Below are 19,837 nucleotides of genomic sequence, written 5' to 3'. Positions count from 1 at the left end.
ATCAAGTGGTTGAGTGCAGCTCCCACAACATTCAAGAACCTTGACACCATCTAGGACAAAGCAACCCGCTTGACCGGCACCATATCCACAAACATTCACTCTCTCCACCACCGAAGCACAGTAGCAGCAGTGTGCACCATCTACAAGATGCACTGCAGGAATTCACCAAGGATCCTTCGACAGCACCTTCCAAACCCATGACTACTGCCATCTAGAAGGACAAGGGCAGTAGATAGATGGGAACACAACCTCCTGGAAGTCCCAATCCAAGTCACTCACTATCCTGATTTAGAAATATATTGCCGTTCCTTCACTGCCTCTTGGTCAAAATCCTGGAACTCCCTTCCTAACAGCGCTATGGGTGTACTTACACCACATGGGCTTCAGTGGTTCAAGAAGGCAGCTGACCACTACCTTCTCAAGGGCAACTAGGGATAGGTAATGAATATTGGCCCAGCCAGTGAAGCCCACATCCCGTGAATGAATAAAAAAATGTGCAATTTTCAATACACCACATGCCTTCTTAATAAAGGAGAGGCATTGCACATTTAAATGGTTTGTTTCCAAAAGAGTAAACAATAAACTTAAGCATAACCGTTTAAAACAGTGAGTGGAGAGCCAGAATTTTCATAGTTTGAAAAAGCGAGAGGAGAGCTGGGAGCATACAGAGAGTGGACCTGCATGAAAAGGGCAGCGACGGCAGAGAGCCCCTTCAACCTGTTTCTACCTGCCAGGGCCGATGTGTGACCTGAAAGGAAAGCAGGTAGGTGATTGGTGGGTATCTCTTCCGTGTCTCTTTTGATTGGCCAAGTGGTTTAAATCAGGAGACATTATTACAGCTGAAGAGTACAGTTAAGAAATACACTTTTAAAATATTTAACATCCAAATTAATTAAATTGAATAGCGATGGCTGGGCAGGTGATGTGCTGCAGCTGTAGTATGCGGGATCTGGTGGACTCCAGTGCAATCTACAGTGACTACACCTACAGTAAGTACTGGCTGCTCGAGGAACTTCAGCTCAGAGTTGATGAGCTGGAGTCTGAGCTGCAGACACTGCGGCACATCAGGGAGTGGGAGAGTTATCTGGACAATGTGTTTCAGGAGGCAGTTACACCCTTTAGATTAATTATATCAAATTTGGCCCATGGCCAGGGACAGGAGGGTATGACTGCAAATGAGGCAGGTATGGGGATCCAGAATTTAACTTTGCGAGAGCTTCAGCCGGTGCCCTTGTCTATTAAGTATGAGGTTCTTGCTTCCTGTGTGGACAAAGCCACAGACTGCAGGGAGGATGAGCGAACTGACCACAGCACTGTGGTACAGGGTGCCATTCAAGTGGAGGGAGGAAAGAGAAATGTAGTAGTAATAGGGGATAACATAGGAGAATAACTGTTCGCTGCAGCAAAGACAGAGACTCCCGAAGGCTGTGTTGCCTACCTAGTGCCAACGTTAAGGACATTTCTTCTGGGCTGGAGAGGAACTTGGAGTGGGAGGGGAAGGATCCAGTTGTCATGGTCCACATGGGTATCAATGACATAAATAGAACTAGGAAAGAGGTTGTGCTGAGGGACTATGAGCAGCTCAGGGCTAAATTAAGAGGCAGAACCACAAAGGTAATAATCTCCGGATTGCTACCTGAGCCATGTGCAAATTAGCATAGGGTAAATAAGATTAGAGGGGTAAATGCATGGGTCAAAGATTGGTGTGGGAGAAATTGGTTCCCATTCATGGGGCACAGGCATCAGTACTGGGGAAGGAGAGAGCTGTTCCATTGGGATGGGCTTCATTTGAGCCATACTGGGACCAGTGTCCTGGCAATTCGTATAACTAGAGTTGTAGCTCAGATTTCAAACTAATTTGAAGGGGAGGGATGGGAGGGTTCAATTGAAGGGAAGTTTAAAAAATCAAAAAGAAGTGAAAGAGTAGTGGTGCAAGGCAGTGAAGAGGCGAAAGATAATCAAAGTATGACAGGAAGGGGCAGAAAATATAAGCAGAAGAGTGCAGCAGAAATTAGAACCAGAATGAATAATAATAGTAAAAAGTCAAAGCTGAAGGCTCTTTATCTGAATGGATGCAGCATTTGTAACAAGATAGATGGGTTGACAGCACACATAGATATGACTGTTACAGAGATACGGTTGCAGGGTGACCAAGACTGGGAACTCAATAGTCAAGGGTATTCGATGTTCTGGAAAGATAGGCAAAAAGGAAAAGGACGTGGGGTAGCTTTGCTAATAAAAGAATGTATCAGTGCAGTGGTGAATAGTGATATCGGTGCCATTGATCATGTTGTGGGCTCAGTTTGGCTAGAAATAAAGAATAGCAAGGGGAAGAAGTCACAGGTGGGAATTGTTCATAGGCCCCCAAAATGTTGCCTCACTGGAGGACAAAGTATAAATTGGGAAATAATGGAGGCATGTATGAAGGGTGCTACAATTATGATGGGTGATTTTAATTTGGATATTGACTGGACAAATCAGTTTGGCAGGGGAAACATGGAGGACGAATTTGCAGAGTGCATTAGGGATTGTTCCTTAGAGCAATACATTGCAGAACCTACCCGGGAGCAGGTTATTTTAGATCTAGTAATGTGTAATGAGGTAAGGTTAATAAGTGGTATCGTAGTTAAGGATCCTCTAGGGGGGAGAGATTACAACATGACAGAATTTCAAATTCAGTTTGAGGGCGAGCAACACGGGTATAAAATCAGTGTCCTCAAGTTAAATAAGGCACTTACAGGGGCCTGAAGAAAGAATTGTCTAAAGTGGGCTGGGAAAATAGACTAAGGGGAGGGTCAGTGGATGAACAGTGGCAGACATTTAAACAGATATTTCATAATGTTCAGCAAAAATTTTTCCCGGTCAAAAAGAAGGATTCAATGAGAAGCATGAACCACCCGTGGTTAACAAAAGTGGTCAAGGAGAGCGTTCAGTCAAAAACTAAGGAATACAAAGCAGTGAAAACCAGTGGTAGGCCAGAGGATTGGGAATATTTTAGGAGCCAGCAGCAGAAGACTAAAAAACTAATAAATAGGAAGAAAATTGATCATGAAAGTACATTGGCTAGAAATATACAAACAAACAGCAAGAGCTTCTACAGGGATTTAAAAATAGAGTAGCTAAAGTGAGTGTGGGACCATTGGAAGTTGTGACTGGTGTATGGGTTGGTGGTGTGATTCAGTTTCACCTCTGACTTCTGAGCGGTTCGAATCGCTCCCACTCCCTGGGTTCTAGACCTTGGATTTATTTGGGGTTGTGACAAAGTGCAGCAGACAAATGGTTTTGGTGCAAGAAAAACTGAGTTTACTGAAGTCACAAATGAACTTATAACATTAGGATTACACTGAGATTATACAGACTTACAAAGTACATTTAGTTAAGAATGGGGAACACATGGCATAACGAGGGAAAATCACACTACTAATCCCCTTACCCTTGTCCCACCCCCAAAACCTAACTAAATTGAACTAGGAGAGGTCAGGGATCATGCTCACCAACCCAGGGTTCCTTGACAGTTCAAAATCCAGCCAGGTAAGCCACTTGCAGTTTTGGGGTACGCTCTTTGTGTCCTGTGGGACCTGCCGTCCCCACGTTGTCCTGGCCTGTGGAATCTGCGAAGGTTCTTCAGTTGGGTGTAGGACGTAGTTGTGGGTGGTCGATCTTCGTGGAGGGCTGCGGTTGTGGCCTTGTTGTCGTCGGTTGAACCTGCCACCTCATGCCCCTCGCCATGATGTCGTCTGCGGGCCTGCAAAACCTCCAGATCTTCTTGCTTAAACTCTGTTTCAACCGCTCCCAACTGCTCACTGCCTGCTAGCTGCTTTCCCTCTCTCACCCTTCTGCTAGCTGGTTTCTCTCTCTCTCTCGTAACTGACTGTCCAGTTATACTGTCTTTTGAATTTCTTATCGGAATCCAAAACAAGGTTGGCTCTTTGTTTGACTTTGGTGGGCTACCTTAGGTGATTGTGTGTCTCGTTTTTAATGGGCTCGCATGATGTTTATCATTGTCTTCCTGCCTAGTAACTAGTTTTGAACTGAAAGCCATTGTATGTGTGGAGTATTGATGGGTTCGCATGATTGAATTAATTGTGAGCAATTATTTTGCAAGATTTTGATGGGCTTCAGTTTCGTGTGAGGTGAAGTTGTTCTCTGGGTTGATTGTGTTAAAGGGAAGAATGCGTATTCTGCCTCCTCTCGTTGTCTGGTTTCAGGTAAAACAATCCACACTGCACTCACTATGCCCAGGCATGTGCAGCCCCAGGCCTTCATGGGCCCAGTCTCCTGTCTCCAGGGTTTTACACTTAACTCAACAGTTTAAAAATCCAAAAGTCATATCCTTTTTGATGATATGAAAAATGTGGGAATTTTGAGAACCCTTCAGTCCCCCCTGTGATACTTAAACCTTGTTTCAAGTATCAAATGGGAAAAAACAAAATTCCCGACCCTCCATAGTCAATCTTCCGCTGTAATTACCCATCTAAAATCTCACAACACATACATTCCCCATTCTTTAAAATGTGCTGTACGTAAGCATGCATAGGCAATGTACAGTTATTTACAAACATCCAAACATTTAGGAGGTCTAACACCCCACTTGGTGCACATACATCTTTATTAAAAGAAAACAACACGTAAAAGTCTTTCTTAAAAATGACCGAACACAAAAAAAATGATCTTTATTCAGGAACACACAAAAAATATATATCAAAGGTTCAAACAGGTGTATCTCTCTCCACCTTAGCATAATACTTCTTCCAGGAGTTTTGGTACTCTAGGATTTGCCTTTTCCCTTGCACTGAGAGCACAACAGGTACAACACTATTCCCAGCTGGCAAACCACGAGGATATGGGAAGCCAATCTGACCCATGAAGGGACCTCTATTTTTTCGAATATGTCCCACCAGGGTGGGACTGTGATACCTTGAATCTCTCCCTCTATCTCGTGTGTTTTCTGTTCCAAAGCATAGAAATACTTTTGTGATAACTCTACAGCTTTTAGTAGTTTAGTAAGATGTTCTGGTAGAGGGGGAATTTCGTAACCAAAATGTGTGACAGACCTCTGCAGGTTGGTAATGTTTTCCCTAACAGTGAGGTAACAGTGGAGGGATCAGGAATGGGGACAATCTGTTCCTGGGACTCTTGAACTTCTGCCTTGGGTTTAAAACAAACACTGCTGTCACTTACCAGACATTGGATGTGCTGTCCAAGCTGGTAGTGGTGCGCACTTGTGGTGAAACAATATGTCCCACCCCCTATATATGCTACCTGTGGGGAACATGGCCTTGTGCCATTACCTCCATGGTACAGTTTATAGGCCATGCACCAGCAGTTTTAAACCCGCACTGTGGTCTGGAATAGGCGTTCAAGTGCTGGGGACACAGAACTATGTGTGCACAACGGCTCCGATACCCAGAGTGGTCTGTACCTGTCACTATGTGCTCCCACGTTATGACGTAAGGTGGGACCGCTGCAAAACGGACATGTGCATCCCCTTGAATGACTCCAATGTTCTCCACCCTATATACCGGTGCAGGTCGGGCTGTCCCACCCATGACCGGCATCCTCACTGCTATACCCATGATGGTGTGGTTGGAGCGCCCACAGTCTACTGGGACAGGGTAGGCTTCAGAGGCTGGGTGGAACTGACACGGACTTAGTGAATTCTCAAATGTGTGGAGGGCTGCGAGGTGCTTATTGCTGATCCAGGAGGGGACTAAACCTTGCTTTAAATCCTCCAGGTTGCTGCAGCCCTCGCCCAGCAACCATGCCCTGTACAGCACGCACACCTCATTCTGTGCAGCCTGGTCCGATGCATTCCTATCCTCCCGAATGAGTGCATTCACTGTTTTGTAGTGCCTTTCCAACTCAGCAATAATCTCCTTTAACTGAACCGTCATGGCCTAGTCCTCGTGTAGCTCTGAGCCTATCACTGTGTTCTCCTCTGTTAAGATTTTTCGTAATTGTGTTCTTAAACCGTTTATTTGTGTCTGCAATTCTGTGTCATCCAGACTGTTTATCACAGAGGATCCTGTATTATATGCTGTGAAAACATCATTCCAGGTTCCCCTTCTTTGTCTCCCTGCATTGCGAAAGTACTCAGTGTGGGGAGTGTACTGTTCTGTTTTGTCTACATTGGCAAAATCGAACTCGTAGAATTTCCTGAACATTTCTCTTAACAGGGCCTGGTATAGCTGTTCTGGGGCACCACTCAGGTAAGTGTACCTCTGTGAGGTTTAGAATCACGGAAGCTACTGCGTAGTGTACCCTCTGGTATAGCACCATTTCGTTCGGCACAGGTACCAGCCCATTCCCTGGTCCCTAGGTGGTGGCAGGGCACTTCTCCATATGTGTCCTTACTGTCGGGACCATGGGCAGGGGCTTTTGGGCATGTGCCACGAGTTCAGTGGCCTTAACTGAGGCTGGAGAGGGTGGGGTTATGCAAGTGTGTAGGTGGGAATCCCATTCCACCCCCTTCCCCTTGTCCAGCCATGCTGCAGAAAAGATAATGGATATGCCCGTGGGGCAGGTCTTCCGCGATCCTCACATGCAGACATAGATTCCCTGTTCCAATTTCCTCCACTTGTCCCAGCACATGCTCACCCCCCCCCCCCCAAGGTTCCCGGAATGGTCCGATGGGTGTCGTTCCCCAGTCGTTCCCAGTCAGCTGTACTGTCCCCCATGTCTCTGCTCAGCTTCCTGAGCCACCACCACATTCCCAGGGGAATCTGTCCTCTGCAGGTCAGGCACACGCTTTTCCCCTCAGTGACACCGACCCGTGTGGCCACAACCTGTATGCTAGGGCAGGGGAGGGAGGCCTCCCCATAGGGGAACCCGGTCTGACTGGAGTATCGGGTGGAGTTAGATCCCAGCCACCCTGATCTCCTCTACGTTACCTTCACTGCCCCTCGCATTCACAACTGCGGCTCTCTCCCCTGAGCACCAAAAATGTGGGAGTCCTCCACGTCACCTCACCTCCCAGTGGCCATTCGTATCAGGGCGAGTGGGAGTATGCCCCCCCATCCTATCGAAATCCTTTCTGTGGGGAGACATAAGAGCATATAGCCAAGTCCCAAACAGATTCGCTGGCTTGGGTAAAGCATAGTCGAGTCTTGCGACCTCAACTCAATACAAACACTCTTAAACAATAATACTTAAACTACCAACCACCTTATTTCAAATTTAACTAAAACACCCAAACTTAATCTCAAAAGTAAATAACAGAAGCTATGTACATCCATTGTATCTCCACTGCCGCTGGCTGGGGATTTCTATCCTCAGGCTGTACCTCTTCTAAACCTGTGTCAGGGGCAGGTAACTCTCTGCCCTCAGGTCCCACCTCATCTGAATCCCAGATGAGCGGGGAAGTGTCCCAAACGTTGGTTGGGATGGCCCTTCCCTTAAAACAAGCCACTGCACCTGCTTGTGCAGTCTGTGAGTTTGCTCCTGCTGCAGGCTGAGGATTTTTATCCTCAGACTTTGCCCCAACTGGCTGTTCCTTTCTCTCGGATTTAAACAACTTACATTGGTTCCCATTCCTACCCGTGCCTGCTGTTATAGAACGGGACCCATATGGGTCCCAGAAAATGCCTGTGTGGGCACCCTCCGTAGCTAGCACATGGGCCTGCCGGTGGCCCTCACTCTGGGGTTCTGCGGAGGAATGGGCTTTCACCTTATGGATGAAAACCGCCCCTTCCTCCCCCACTGCTGCTGGCTGTAGTCAGGGTGTGGGTTAGATGGGGCTGATGGGGTCAGCGCGCCGGTGGTGGCTGCTACCTTCCCTGGGCCAGTCTATACGGTTCTCATGGGGTCCAAAAATGATTCGACCGTGGCGAGAGGGATTCCTGCCTCTGCCTTTTGGGTTGGGGTTGAGGAATCCTTTCCCTTTTTATCTCTCCAAAGATTCTTTCACTCCTTCCTCCAGTGTCCATTCTTCCCACACCCATAACAGTTGAGCTTTGTGCTGGAAGGGTTATTCCCTTCCTGATGCCATTCCTTCCTACCCTGGCCGGGTTTCATTTCATGCACTTTCCCTTTAGGTGGGTGTGCATCGGTTCCTTTACCATTACGGTAAGCTATGGTCAATTGTCTGATCACTGTGAGTTCGATAGTCAGGGGATTCTTTGGGTCAAACCACATTCCTGCCGTGACCCTGACCTGTGACAAGCTGTTTGCCACCAGGTAACAGAGCCAGTGGGCCCGCTGATCCTGGTCCAGGTTAGCCCAGTTAGGCGTCCCACTGCATGCGCTCCTATACACTAGCCAGAACCTGTGTGCAAAAGCCTGCGGGGGTTCTCCTATGAGCTGCACTGTTTTTTCCACCCGGGAGAAAGGACTTCCTTCATTCATCCCCATGGCCTCAAGAACTTCCTCCTTGAGCTCCCCATAATCACACTGGCCCATCTTACATTGGTCAGAGAGGGACTGGAGGAGCTCACTCTCCAGGGAGAATAGCAGCATTTTGGCCTGTTCAGTATCATTGCACTCGTTGATGCTTGCTGCTTGTTCTACTTCCCTGAAGTGGACCGAGGGATCCCCATTTACCACAAGTTTAGTTAAATGGCTTACCATGGCCCTAAGCTGTTGGGTGCCGTGGGGAACTACGAACTGGTTTTGGAGGGGTCTCTGATCCCCATTATCAGCGGACGGGGCGAACCTTTGCTGCCGGGTCAGGCACATCGGCCTCGGTCCCAGCCTCTCCTGCTGGGGGTTTTCCTCCTCAACTTCTGACCCTAATTCTGCCCCCAACCCTGCCAGATTTTGCTAAAGCTTGGTGCTACGGGTAGTGGTCGTGGGCCCTCCTGCTCCTCAACCGGGTAGTCCCTTGGCACGATCTGTGATGTCCGAACCGTCCTCCCCAGGTTCCCTGTGAAGTCAACCTGGGCTGCACTAGGGTTTATCAGGCACACCATGCCTTTCGCAATCCTTAGAGCAAGGCTCAGACTCTCTATCTGCTTCTGACAGGGGCCATGGTCTGCATTCTCAAACCCCTGTGTGCGCTCACTATCTTATAGGCTGCCTGTAAGCCTTTTACTTTCTCCTCCTGCTCTCTTACTTGTCTTGCTAGGCGGGCATTATTTTCCCACAACCCCAGCTCATTGTTCTTGGCCTCAGTGACCTGACAGTATAAATATTCCTGCTGGGTCTTATGCTCCCCCACTAACTGCACCCTTTCCTGGTTCAGACCTGCAATGCTAACAGTAACTTCTCCCCTGCTGGGGCCTTTGTTTGGATTTCCAGGGTTGACTCCTGAATCTCAGCTGCCTGGGCTTCAACAAGCCTGTCCAAAAGCTGCATCTGTTTCTTGAAGCACATCAGCCAGACGGCCTTTTCTATGGATTTTTTATGAGCCTTCCCTTCTGTCCATTTAGTTGCAGCATCTACCAGGCACCCAGCCTTTACAGATTAGTGACCCATTTTTTTTTCCATATTCACCTCACTGAAAACATAATTGGAAATCCTCTCTTCCATTACAGTTCTCTCTTCCAAATCAGTGTCCACTGCATCACATCCCTTTTGCCAAGGTCCTGTCTCAGTTGCCATTATGTAGGGGGTGGTGGTGTGTGTCAGCTTCACCTCTGACTTCTGAGCGGCTCGAATCACTCCTACTCCCTGGGTTCTAGACCTTGGATTTATTTGGGGTTGTGACAAAGTGCAGCAGACAAATGGTTTTGGTGCAAGAGAAACTGAGTTTATTGAAGTCACAAATGAATTTATAACATTAGGGTTACACTGAGATCATACAGACTTACAAAGTATACTTAGTTAAGAATGGGGAACACACGGCATAATGAGGGAAAAATCACGCTACTAATCCCCTTACCCTTGTCCCACCCCCAAAACCTAACTAAATTGAACTAGGAGAGGTCAGGGATCATGCTCACCAACCAGGGTTCCTTAACAGTTTGAAATTCAGCCACATAAGCCGGTTGCAGTTTTGGGGTACGCTCTTTGTGTCCTCTGCCGTCCCCACGTGGTCCTGGTCTGTGGAATTTGTGAAGGTTCTTCAGTTGGGTGGAGGACGCGGTTGTGGGTGGTCGATCTTCGTGGAGGGCTGCGGTTGCCGCCTTGTTGTCGTCGGTTGAGCCTACCACCTCGTGCCCCTCACCATGATGTCGCCTGTGGGCCTGCAAAACCTCCAGATCTTCTTGCTTAAACTCTGTTTCAACTGCTCCCAACTGCTCACTGCCTGTAGCTGGTTTCTCTCTCTCTCTCGCAACAGACTGGCCAGTTATACTGTCTTTTGAATTTCTTATCGGAATCCAAATCAAGGTTAGTTCTTTGTTTGACTTTGGTGGGCTTCCTTAGGTGATTGTATGTCTCGTTGTTTTTAATGGGCTCGCATGATGTTTATCATTGTCTTCCTGCCTAGTAACTAGTTTTGAACTGAAAGCCATTGTATTTGTGGAGTATTGATGGGTTCATATAAGTTAATTGATTGTGAGCAATTATTTATGCAAGATTTTGATGGGCTTCAGTTTCGTGTGAGGTGAAGTCTTTCTCTGGATTGATTGTATTAAAGGGAAGAATGCGTATTCTGTCTCCTCTCGTCTGGTTTCAGGCAAAAAAATCCACATTGTACTCAATATGCTTGGGCATGTGCAGCCCCAGGCCTTCATGGGCCCAGCCTCCTGTCTGCAGGGTTTTACACTTAACTCAGCAGTTTAAAAGTCAAAAAGTCATATCCTTGTTGATGATATGAAAAATGTGGGAATTTTGAGAACCCTTCACTGGAGAATTGATAACGGGGAACAGGGAAATGGCACATAATTTAAACAAATATTTTGCGTTGGTCTTCACGGTGGAGGACAATAGAAACATTCCAAAGATATCAGATGAGCAAGGAGCTAATGGGAGGAGAGATCTTGTAACAGTCTCTATCATAAGGGAGAACGTATTTGACAACTAATGAGACTAAAGGCAGACTAGTCACCAGAACCTGATAGCCTGCATCCAAAGTTTTTAAAGGAAGTGGCTACAGAGATCTTGGAGGCATTGGTCAAAATATTTCAGGTCTCACTGGATTTGGGGAGGGTCCCAGCGGATTGGAAAGCTGTTAATATGACACCCCTGTTCAAGAAGGGAGGGAGACAAAAAGCAAGAAACTATAGGCCAGTCAGCCTAATACCTGTCATTGGGAAAATGCTAGGGTCCATTATTTAGGAAGAAATAGTACGACATTTATCAAAGCTTAACACACTCAACGGAGTCAACCTGGTTTTGTGAAAGGGAAATAATGTTTGACAAATTTGCTAGAGTTCTTTGAGGATATAACAAGCAGAATTGATAAAGGGGAACAGGTAGATGCAGTGCATTTGGATTTCCAGAAAGCATTCGATAAGGTGCCACATAAATGTTGCGCAAGATAGGAGCTCACATTATTGGGGACAATGGATTAATGATTGGTTAGCACACAGGAGATAGAGAGTCAGGATTAATGGGTCTTTTTCAGGTTGGAAAGACATAACTAGTGGAGTGCCACAAGGTTCAGTCCTAGGGCCTCAATTATTTATTATCTATATTAATGCCTTGGAGGAGGAGGCAGAGTGCAATGTATCTAAATTTGCTGATGATACAAAAAATAAGTGGGAGAGCACGTTGTGATGAGGACACAAGGAATCTGCAAGGGGATAAAGACAAGTCGAGTGAGTGGGCAAAAACCTGGCAGATGGAGTTTAATGTAGGAAAATGTGAGGTCATGCACTTTGGTAGGAAAAATCAAAAGGCAGTCTATTATTTAAATAGAGAGAGACTCCAAAAAAGTGCAGCACAGAAGGATCTGTGTGTTCTTGTGCATGCAACATAAAACGTTAGCATGCAGATGCAGCAAGTAATTAAGAAAGCAAATGGAATTTTGGTCTGTATTGCCAGGGGGTTAGAGTTTAAATATAGAGAAATCTTTTTACAACTGTACAGGGTGTTGGTGAGGTCACACCTGGAGTACTGTGTACAGTTTTGGTCCATGTATTTAAGAAAGGATATATTGGCATTGGAAGCAGTTCAAAAGAGATTCACTAGGCTGATTCCTGGAATGAAGGGTTGATTTATCAAGAATGGTTAAACAGGTTAGACCTTTATTCATTAACATTTAGAAGAATGAGGGATGATCTTATTGAAATGTACTAGATTCTGAGGGGGCATGAAAAGGTAGATGTTGAGAAGATGTTTCCACTAGTGGGGGAATCTCAAACTAGGGGACATAGTTACAGAATAAGGGGACTCATTTAAAACTGAGATGCAAAGGAATTTCTTCTCTTAGAGTGTAGTGAATGTCTGGATTTCTCTACCCCAGATAGTTGTGGAGGCTAGATCACTGAAAGTATTTAAAGAGGAGGTAGATAGACTTTTGAAATGTCAGAGAGTTGAGGGTGAAGAGCTGGCATGAGAGAGGGGTTGAGGCCTGGGGCAGATCAGCCATGATCTTATTGAATGACGGGGCAGGTTTGAGGGGCTGAATGGCTTACTCCTGCTCTTATTTCTTATGTTCTTATAACTTGAACATTCAACTTCACTAGTAGTAATATTGCATATTCTAACTTTTTTACTAATTTAACAAAGCACTCAGTCATATAAAATGAGATTAAAATTTAAAATCAAAATACTGTGGATGCAAGAGATGTGAAATATAAAAAGAAAGTGCTGTAAGAACTCAGCAGGTCTGGCAACCTGTGGAGAGTAGATAACAAGTTAACGTTTAATTCTCACATGACTCTTCTTCAGAATCAGTGGCATCATGCTGAAGTTGATGGAAATGGTAGAGGATAATGCCTTAAACATGGAGGCCGGTGAGGTGGAAAATGAGGACAAGGGGAACCCTATCATTGTTCTATGAGGGATGGGAAGGGGTAAGGGCAGACGTGTTGCGAGTGGGGTGACACAGTTGTGGGGCCTGTCAACCAAAGTGATGTGAATCCTCAGTTGAGGAAAAAAGAAGCCATGTCGGATGTTCTGTTTTGGGAGGTAGCATCACCAGGACAGATATGATGGAGACGGAAAAACTGGGAGAATGGATTGGAGTCCTTACAGGAAGAAGGGTATGAGGAGGTGTAGGCGAGGTAGTTGTGGGAGTTGGTGGTCTTGTAATGAATATTAATAGACATTTCTATCCTCAGAAATGGAGGCAGAGAAGTCAAGCAAGGTGAGGGGAGTGTTGGAGATGGATCATGTGAAGGTGAAGGAAAGGTGGAAATTGGAAGCCAAAGTGTTTAATTTTTCCAGTTCCTAATGAGATCGGGAAGTGGCACTGATACAGTCATCAGTGTACTGGAAAAAGAGTTGTGGGAGGGCACAGGATAGTAGGTTGTTCCAAAAGAGTTACGCTACACTTGAAACATTGACCCTGTTTCTCTTCACCGATGCTGCCAAACGTATTGAGTTTTCTGAGATTAAAGATTTGTTCATGAACAGAAAATAGTTCACTTTGTTACATTTGTTTTCTCTCATGAGTAGGGTATCATCTAACATTAGGTGTAGTCTCAGTTATCTCATGTTCTTCATCTGAAATGTCAATGTCTGAATCGGATTCATGCTTATGAATGACGTTTCATTGCCTTGAATAATCACCCATTTTGTCTAATGATTTGTGAACAATACTTAGTAGTGATAATTAATCCTTTTGCGTTGGTCATAAAAATGACTGGATGTCATAAGGGGTTGTTTGCTTTCCAACATGACCATCACGTTTCACTTTACCTCCTGGCTTTAGTGGCGTAGTTTGTTTCACTCTCTATTTGCTTTCATTCAATCCTTCTGTTTTCGATCATGTTCATATATGTGTTAATCATTAGCTCATCAGGCTAGCTCAGGAAGATGTGTGAATATAGGATGCAAAGATGAGAGTACTTGGAGGCTTTCCAGGGGTCAAGTGGGGAGTTGATCTGTAATTGTGAAGGAAGTGATACAACTCTTGCTTCCATGATTTGCTCTCAATTGTAGCTGTGCCTGTTGCTTTTCTCAAGGTATACACACATGGCACCCATGGTATTGGTCTTAGTCATTGATTTTGCTGATGAGCAACAGACACGAGCAAAGTGGTTGGGCTTTCCACACTGTTTGCCTGCAGTAGGACACCCTGTCCAGTGTGGGTAAACACCATAGTGGAAACTTCCTTTAGACAAGTTGCAACTCCATTTGTAAGACTGTTGTTGTTTTTTTACAGGTGGTTTCCTGGTATGTGAGCATTGAATAGTGTTCACAGGAGTTGAACTTGGAGTGTGGTAGTTACTGTTGACAGTCTCAGCCTCAGTAGCTCTGGAATTTGAAAGTGATAATGCCTTGCTAATTCCAACAGCTTTGATAGTTTTCTGTCTTTCCCGAATGTTTTTTGACTAGGGAGACATCCTTGGATTATTAGTGTTTCGATTTCCTGTTTGACATGTTCAGTATCACCAAAGTCACATTTGGTTGCTAGTTCCCTCAACTGCATGTAATTTTGGTCAATTGTCTCATTTGCTTCTTGTCAACTGTGAATGCAAAATCTGCCATAATGCCTTTGAAATATCACAGCCCCTTTTGCAAACATGGGAATACAGATGATGGCTCAGAATGCACATCAAGAGGTGATAGATTGAGCATAGACCATGCCATATTGATCAGCAATGAAGTGATAAAATTTCTCTGTATTGGTCTGAGATTAATTTTTTTATTGTATGTTTACTTTGGCAAAATCAGTGTATGTATTCAGTGTAAGTCTTCCTGTTGCTAAATCTGAGCTCGAGTGCCCTAGGCCCAACCACTTCAGCTGCTTCATCAATGACCTTCCTTCATCATATGATCAGAGATGGGGATGTTTGCTGATGATTGCACAATGTTCAACACTATTTGTGACTCCTCAGGTACTGAAGCTGTCTATGTCCAAATGTAGCAAGACCTGGATAATATCCAGGCTTGGGCTGACAAGTGGAAAGTAACATTCACCCCACATAAGTGTCAGGCATCTCCAACAAGAGAAAATCCAACCATCTCCCCTTGATGTTCAATGAAATTACCATAACTGAATCCCCCACGATCAACATCCTGGGGGTTACCATTGACCAGAAACTGAACTAGACTATCTATATAAATACTTTAGCTACAAGAGCAGGTCAGAGGCAAGGAACCATGCAATGAGTAACTTGCCTCCTGACTCCCCAAAGCCTGTTCACCACCTACAAGGTACAAGTCAGGAATGTGATGGAATACTCCCCACTCGCCTGGATGAGTGCAGCTCCTACAACACTAAAGAAGCTGGACACTGTCCAGGACAAGGCAGTCCGCATGATTGGCACCACATTCACAAACATTCACTGCCTTCCCCACCGATGCACAGTAGCAGCAGTGTGTACCATCTACAAGATGCACTGCAGGAATTCACCAAGGCTCCTTAAATAGCACCTTCCAAACCCATGACCACTACCACCTAGAAGGACAAGGGCAGCAGATAGATGGGAACGCCACCAACTGTAAGTTCCCCTCCAAATCACTCACCATCCTGACTTGTAAATATATCACCATTCCTTCACTGTCAAAATCCTGGAATTCCCTTCCTAATACCACTGTGGACGTACCTACACTGCACGGACTGCAGTGGTTCAAGAAGGAAGCTCATCACCACCTTCTCAAGGGCAACTAGAAAATGGATAAACATCTCCAAAATTTCCATACCTGAAAGTAATGTTTCTTATTTCTCACCATCCTCGTTGCCAATATGAAGTTCTTAGGACAGAAACAGTAAGATTCAGCCAGAAGAAATCAGAATCAGAACTTCGTGTGTTGGTAAAACATGGATCCTTCTTTATTATTATCTCTTCCTACTAGACTCCCTCTTCCAGTACATGCATGTATGGTAGCCTCAAGTGGACAATTGGAGGGCTGAAGGGGCCAGCCCTCCAGGAGTATCAGCCTTCACCTCCACTGCTCCTCCAACTGAGGAAGCAATGCCCTGTGACTGAGGCTGCTCCTGCAATAACACAGCTGCAGCAGCCTGTGGAGCCCTTGCGGTTGCCTGCACAACGAGGAGAGAAGCAATGGGTGTCTCAGGCGTGAGTAGAGAAAAGGGAACAGGCTGCCTCCACCTCATCCTCAGCCACTGGGGAACATCAAAGTAAAAGGGATGGGCATGCAAGTCACCACATTTTTAGATGAACTTCATGGGTCACTTATGTGATATTTTCTCAGTTAGCATGTCCATTGAATTCTACTTTTTTGTATTGCTCCCCATGCCTATGAGTAGACTTGTGTGTTATCATTGCTTAATGCTAAAAGAGATATGGAGTTAAGGGCCTTGGTGGGTGTCCGGGAGCTCGATCAGGATGCTGGGTTTCATTCAGTGCCATGATCTGTGCTGGGTGTGTTGTTGGCAGTGGAGACCCCAGTCTCAATCTATATGGGTGGCAAAGGGATTGTTCAGATTAGTGCGCTGGCTGGATAATATCCTTCTCTGATGGAAAGTGAGTTACAGTCATCTGTCAGGAGGGCTGGGCACCTCTCAAGTAAATCATTGCAGAATTAGAATGGCCCTTATAGCCATTCTAGCCTGCTGATTGCCATGAACTGTGGGATAGCCTCGGTGGTCTTCTTCCAATGCCTGGGCACTGGACTCCTCTGGCGTGACAGCTTCATCCTTCTCCTTTGCCTTCTCCTTGGCATCCTCTGAGGAAGAGTCGCATTCCAGGTCCTTCTTTTCATCCAGCTCCAGGCCTCTTTGTATTGCCATGTTGTACAATGAATGACCACAGCACAAGACACTCTGGCTGGCTAGTACTGGAGGGAACCACCCAACCAGTCAAGGTAACAGAAACACATCTTTGAATTGCCAATGGTCTGTTCAATGCTGGTCCCAGAAAGCAGGTGGCTTTGGCTGCAGTGCTTCTCTTCATCCGTGGCTGAGCACCAGATGGGTTTCAGGAGCTAGCTCTTCAGGGGTCCCCAGAAGCCGGTCTTGGAGCTGGATATTGGCCTGAAGAGGCAAGATGCACTTCCTGTGGTCACAGAACAGCAGAACATTCAGTGAGCGAAAACCTTTTCTGCTCAGCAATCTGCTTGGTGGATCTGTTCCCCAAAATAACATTTACTGAAAGAAATCTATCTAATTTGCATTTCTGAGTCTCAAAACAGCTTTGTATCCTAAAATGCACTACTTTGTGACATTAATAGGAATATTGATGGCAAGACTGGCACAGAAATACATCAAGGGAGATTAAAATTTCTCAAAGCCTTTAGGAACAATTACCTGCCTCATTGTTTCCTTTCTAGACCTTCAAGGTTGAAAATCATGTCAGGACCATAAATCACAACATTAATAGGGTCCTTACAACATGAACTATTAGTTGTGGTGAGATTAATTTGCATTTACATTGGAAAACCAGTGATTTCATGTCACGCAACAAACTTCAATGAAGAGCCTTAAAGCAAGACAGTAATCTTTCTGGTTTTGTCGAGGTTAATGGTGGAATGCTACAAATTGGGGCAAATCAGAACTCATGGTATACCTCTTCTTCACCATAAATTGCTTGACTTATTTATAATGAGCTAATAATGGTGAGCATCATTAATGAGTCATTATTTTCCAGTAATTTCTGGTCCATTTGCTTATTCAACTAACCATTCTGCTCACAGTTTGGGGCAAAGGAGGCAGACTGCCTTCAACTTTGACTACAAAGCCAGTGAACTGTTTGTGAATCAGAGGTTGGGATGGAGGTATTGGTGGAGAAATCAAAGGATGTAGATGAAGGGGAGCTTGGTGGGATCTTGTGCTCCAAGTTACCCTGAAGAAAGAACGTGGCTCCAGCAAAGGGAAGACAATATAATTTGTGGTGTTTAAGTATATCATCATTTTCCCATTGATACAAATAGCATTCATTTCTAAATTAAGTTTCTCATATGGCATTTAAGCACGTTTTATAAAGTAGAAATACAATTTGAGAAATTTACTAAAACAAATCCATTAAATTAATCAAGTATATGTGCTTTAATAAGTGAAAATAACTTTTTTAGTGACATCAGCACAGAAAGCATCATGGCAGGTGTTGTTGTATCACAGTAACAGTATCATAGAATCTTTACAGTGCAAAAAGAGGCCATTCCGCCTATCGAGTCTGCACTGGCTCTCTGAAAGAGCATCCCACCTAGCCTCACTCCCCTGCCTTATCCCCGTAATCTTGCACATATTGTCTTTTCAGGTAGCAATCCAATTCCTTTTTGAATACTCTGATCAAACCTGCCTCCACCACCCTTTCAGGAAGTTTATTCCAGACTCTAACCACCCTCTGGGTGAAAAAAAAAATTTCCTCACATCACATTTACTCCTTTTGAAAATTATTTTGAATATGTGTCCTCTAGTTCTTGAAGGTCTCTTGAGTGGGAACACTTTCTCACTATTTACCCTGTCCATACCTCTCAGGATCTTGAATACCTCTATCAAGTCTCCTTTCAGCCTTCTTTTCTCCAAGGAAAGCAGTCCCTACCTCTCCAATATACCCTCATAGCGACAGTTCTTCATCGCGGGAATCATTCTTGTGAATCTCTTCCATACTCTCTACAATGCCTTCACAGCCTTCCTCAGGTATGGTGCCCAGAACTGGATGCAGTACTCCAGATGAGGCCTAACTAGCATCTTAAGTGTGTTAAGTGCTGCTCTTTTGCTATGCCCTAGGCCGTGTTTGGCTCCCCATGACCTTTCTTCTCAAGGAAGCTAAATTATTTTCTTGAAAGTGCTGAACACCTGCTGCAGCCCTAGCTCTGCAATTGTATGTCAATTTTGGTTTGTGTTCCCAGGTTCAGAAGGTTGAGGGTGACCTAACTGAGGTATTTAAAATAATGAAAGGATTCAATAATATTACAGACAATTTTTTTTTACTCCAGTTGGAACATTTAGAACAAGGTGCATAATAAAATTAGAGTTAGGATAGTTACAAATGAAATCAGGAAGCAATTTTTCACATAAAAGGTAGTGCGAATCTGTTGCTCTCTCTTCTAAAAGGCTGAAGATACCGAATCAATTGAAGTTTTCAGGACTGATAGATTTTGATTAATTGAGGGTATTAAGATATAGGAAGAAAAGGTGGGTACCTGGAGTTGAGGTAAAGATCAGCCATGATCTAATTGATGGTTCAGCAGGCTTGAGGGTCTGGATGGCCTCTTCCTAATACGATGCTCCTATGTCTCTTTGTGTGACTATCATTGCTGTTTGAATAAAGTGCTCTTTTACATTCAATTATACTTTGCTTTACAAAAACAGAATTACCTGGAAAAACTCAGCAGGTCTGGCAGCATCGGCGGAGAAGAAAAGAGTTGACGTTTCGAGTCCTCATGACCCTTCGACAGAACTTGCGTTCGAGTCCAAGAAAGAGTTGAAATATATATATTTATATATATATATATTTCAACTCTTTCTTGGACTCGAACGCAAGTTCTGTCGAAGGGTCATGAGGACTCGAAACGTCAACTCTTTTCTTCTCCGCCGATGCTGCCAGACCTGCTGAGTTTTTCCAGGTAATTCTGTTTTTGTTTTGGATTTTCAGCATCCGCAGTTTTTTTGTTTTTATACTTTGCTTTGTTCTATTCTGTGAGAAATAAATATTTCAATTTGTTCCACATAAATGACCTTATTCTCCATTCATAGAAAGAATTGGACATTTATTCATAGTTCTTTTCCACAAATGGAATTTAAAGACAGACACTCCAAATTGCAAATTCATCCTTTCTATATATTGCCAGCTTGTCCAAGCCCCAGCCCACAGACAGGTGTGGCCTCCCAAGCCTCTGTATCCTGGCACACGGATCCAGCATTCAAAATGCCAGTAAGCAATGTAGAAGACTCTGCAAGGAGTTGATCCTCCAATCACAGGCCATTTCTCTCCCATTT

This window comes from Carcharodon carcharias, chromosome 1 (assembly GCF_017639515.1).
Source record: "Carcharodon carcharias isolate sCarCar2 chromosome 1, sCarCar2.pri, whole genome shotgun sequence".
NCBI classification, from domain to species: domain Eukaryota; kingdom Metazoa; phylum Chordata; class Chondrichthyes; order Lamniformes; family Lamnidae; genus Carcharodon; species Carcharodon carcharias.
The sequence above is the reverse complement of the archived record's forward strand: the minus strand, read 5'-3'. Positions refer to the sequence as shown.